Genomic DNA, 4,782 nt, shown 5'->3' on the forward strand with positions numbered 1-4,782 from the left:
GCAGTTAAAGTCAATTGTTGGAGAGCTGGGATCTGTTAATGGACTTTTCATGAATGTTATCGGTGTTTGTGGGGTGGAGGTTCCAATCGAAGGATATGTAGAAATTCCCATTGTTATAGGTGAACAAAAGTTAACTGGTAGCTTTTTGGTAGTTTCAGATGCTGTCACTGTAACTAATCATAGTAATGAATATCCTGTTTTGATTGGGTGTAACATTTTACGCGAATTACAAGGTTTCCATCTATTACGTGATCTTTCACAGGTAACAGCTACACATGTTGATGCTCCATGGAATAGAAAGGCTGAAATTCTTTTGCAAGTAGATGAGGATGAATCAAGTATCTTAGTTTCTTTGCAACATTCTGACGTGACTGTTCCTTGTGATTCACATTCAGACATTGTTGACGGTAGTGTAAAATCTGATATTGATGATTGTAAATTTAGTGACCACACCCAAAGTCGACTTGTATCCGTCGGTTCTGTGCGTAAGTTATATGACATTAATCACTCTTATTCTAATTCTTTTTGTGGTACCGAGTTAAATTCTGAGAGCCAGCAGTTACCGCCTGGGGTAATTATCAACGGTAACCTTGATTGTGTGGAAACTCAACTAGTGACTAACCTATTGTCCAAATATAATCATGTTTTTTCTCATAGTGCTTTTGATGTTGGAAAGTGTGATGTTATTCCTCATGTTATCAATTTAAAAGATGAAACTCCAATTAGACTACCATATCGTCGTATTCCTCCTCATTCTATATCAAGTGTTAAGTCTATGTTACAAGAAATGTTAGACCAGGGAATAATTAGGCCGTCCAAGAGCGAATTTGCAAGTCCCATTGTGTTGGTCAAAAAGAAAGACGGGTCTTTGCGCATGTGCGTTGATTATAGGAAGTTGAATTTCCAAACGTTGAAAGATTCATTTCCCCTACCACGCATTGATGAGGTTTTAGAAGTACTCACTGGGTCTTGTTATTTTTCTACCTTAGATTTATCTCATGGATTTTTCCAAATTATAATGGCAGACGAATCCATTAATAAAACTGCATTTAGGGTTCCTTGGGGACTGTATGAATTTGTTCGTATGCCGCAGGGTCTGTCTAATAGCCCGGGAACATTTCAACGTGTAATGGAATATGTATTAGGCGACATGAATTTGACTCAGATTGTGTTGTACTTGGATGACATTTTGATATTTTCTTCTTCGTTTAAACAACATTTATCTAGATTAGAAAATGTGTTGTCTAGATTGTATAAGTATGGGTTAAAGGTTAAGGGCAAGAAGTGCGATTTCTTTAAGACGGAGGTAACCTATTTGGGTCATGTTATTTCATCTGCTGGAGTTGCTGTAGACTATGGGAAAATAGAAAAGATACTGACCTGGCCAACGCCAAAAAGCATTACTGAACTTAAATCATTTCTGGGACTCTCTTCATACTATCGAAAGTTTATTTGTAATTATGCCAAAATTGCTGCGCCTTTGCATTTGGTAACCCGGTTGTCTGACACACAAGCGGGGAAGGCCCACATGTTTCGTTGGACTGAAATTGAAGAAGCTGCATTTGTTGAATTAAAAAATGCTTTAACTAAACCCCCAGTTCTTGTATATCCCAAATTTGATGAACCATTTGTTATTGAAGTAGATGCCAGTTTGAAAGGTTTAGGTGCTTGCTTGTTGCAGGACTCTAATGGTTCTCTTCATCCAATTGCTTATGCAAGTAGAAGTCTTCGTGGTGCTGAATGCCGATACCCTGATTTATCGAGTTTTAAGTTGGAGTTGTTGGGGCTAAAATGGGCAGTGGTGGATAAATTCGCTTCTTACATTCAGGGTTCAAAGGTTACCATTTTTACTGATCATAATCCTTTAGCGCATTTAAAAACTGCAAAGCTTGGCGCTACAGAAATGAGATGGGTCTCTCAGTTAGCTATGTTCGATATTGAAATCAAATATAAGCCAGGTTCTAGCAACAAATGTGCCGATACTTTAAGTCGTCGTCCGATTAGCGTGTGTACAGATTTTAAGTCAGATCTAGGAGTTATCGCTTCATGTCTTACTATATATGTTGATTCTCATCCCTCAATTAATAAGTGTAAACCATGTATTGAAATTGATCAATCATCACGTAGTATTAACAAGGCATTGTCTATTTTTCCTTCTTACTCTCATGAGCAGTTGGCAGAATGTCAGAAGAAAGATAGGGAATTGGGAGAAATCTGGAAATTATGGATGGAAAAATGGTGTCCTGGTGACCGCTACAATACAGATAATTCTAGAATGTTGGGCTGGTTGAGACAGTGGACAAGTTATAGAGAGATTTGTGGAGTTCTGTATAGAGAGATCAATGAAGATATCCATGGTAAAATTCATCAATTGTTAGTGCCTACTAATTTGCGCAATCTTTTTATAGATTTATGTCATGATAAATGGGCTCATCAAGGAGTTCAACGGACTATACAACTTCTAAAGCGTCGATGTTTCTGGCCAGGTATGAACGGTGATGTACGTACGCATATTTCCAAGTGTTTTAGTTGTGTATCTAGTAAAGTCCCTACACCAACGGTCAAACCCCCTCTTCGTCATATTCTAGCCTTTCGTCCCGAAGAGATTCTTGCTATAGATTTCTTAAAGATGGATCGTGGAAAGGGAGGCTATGAGGACATTCTTGTTATGACTGATGTGTTTAGTAAGTTTTCACTAGCGGTCCCATGTAAAGATCAGACGGCTGATACAGTGGCTCGTGTATTGAGAGATAATTGGTTTTCCCATTATGGTGTGCCAGCACGGTTACATTCGGATCAAGGTAGATCCTTTGAGGGTAAAATTATTCGAGGTATATGTAGTCTTTATGGCATGACAAAATCTCGCACTACGGCGTATTGGCCTGCAGGTAATGGGCAGTGCGAACGTTTCAACAAGACCTTATGCAGTTTATTGCGTTCTTTAAGCCCGAAAGATCGACACAAATGGCCCGAATTGCTGCAGCATATTGTGTTTATGTATAATTCCACCCCTCATACCGTTACAGGTGTAACACCGTATCTTCTTATGTTTGGTCGTGAACCATTAATTCCATTAGATCACTTTATTGGAGGTGCGGAACAAGATTGGTCTGAGGATTATTTGACTAAAGAAGCTGATCTCATGAAGAGGGCATATGAAGTGGTTTCACGTAGAATCAAATCAGCAGCAGCTAAAGAAGAGCATCGTTATAAGTCTTGTTCTCCGAAGGAAATATTAGAAATTGGTGATCGGGTTTTACTTCGCCGAAGACATTTTAATACTAGACATAAATTGGCTAATAAGTTCGAGGAGCACTCATATATTGTTGAGACTATTAACAAAGAAGCAGACGTTTTTGGTATCCGCTCTGCAGTTGGGGGTCCTTTGAATTATGTTAACCGTAGACGATTGCGATCAGATCCTAGGAGTGTGGTGGAAGAACCGGTACATTTTGATTGGAATGAGTGGTTGCCGTATGATGGTCTAGAAGCGGATGTAAACTATAAAGATGAAAGTTGTGAGTCTGAATCTGACGATGATGTTGAAAGTTTTAAGATTGTTGTAGATGTGAATTCTGATAAACAAATAGATGTTGAGCGTGATGATTCGGGAGTAATTCCAAGGCGATCATCTCGTTCTACAAAAGGTGTTCACAAAAATCGATATCGGTTACCCATGTCCACTCTTCAAAAATAAATTTGTTTGTTTCGCTCCTTTTGGGTCAAAAGGGCATCCAAGCGGGGAAATTGTAATGGATCGGAAAGCTTCCGAAGTTTCTTATACCTACATTATTGGTGGCGCAATATATTGCATTGCATTGCTATTGTTCACTACTGGTATTCGCGGGCGTATTTGCATATCAGGTGAATGATTATATCGAATAGGCTGCGTGAGCGTTGGTTCTGCAGAAGTTGTTTTAGTTGTTGTCTGAGTAAGACATGTTATATACTGTATTTCTTTTAAGTGTGGATTCTCGCCAATACTGTGAGTAGATAATTATTTTCTATACAACCATAATGTTTTACAGTATTACTCCATGTGCATAACCGAGTTAAGTTGTTATCGTTCATTATTTGTAACGACAATGAATTCACTGTTTATAATTTCTCTTTGATATACAGCTTTGTCTTATTAGATAGCATACATGTTGAAGTTAGTTGTATCACATACCATGTTGAAGTTAATTGGATAACTTACCAGGTTGATGTGATTAGTAGTATGAAATTGGTGTATTGGATCCAGGTATAAGTTCGTTAAATGTTATATACAGTAATACTAATGTTATATACAGTAATACTAATTGATAATTAGTGAAGTGACCATATTATAGTAAGCTTGCTTGTGATTGTTTTTATTGTTGAATTATATTACACTGCTGGAAAAATAATAATTATGACGTTGTTTTATACAGGGTTTGTTCCTGTTTAGAAAAATAAATGATACAGAGTAAATGCAGCCTCATCTTGCGTATTGTTTTGTTGCATGGGATACATGGCTTCACAAACCAAACCTTAATGGTCTAAACCTAGCAAATCAATATTAAGGATTCCCGAACCACGACAATAACATTTGGATTGTGTATGAAATAAATACTTTGGGTACAATTTTAGATGATCAAAAAGACACGTGCTTTATTAAACAGAATACCATCACTGACAGAAGGCGTGTCGGATTTACTGAAATGACCGTACTAGTCAATTCTATGGTTTCATTAAAAAAAAAGAACAAAAAAAGTGTGTGAATATTGTATAGTTTTATTTATTATTAAATGTTATAGTGTA

This window comes from Antedon bifida, chromosome 3, assembly GCF_963402885.1.
Source record: "Antedon bifida chromosome 3, ecAntBifi1.1, whole genome shotgun sequence".
Classification (NCBI taxonomy): Eukaryota; Metazoa; Echinodermata; class Crinoidea; order Comatulida; family Antedonidae; genus Antedon; species Antedon bifida.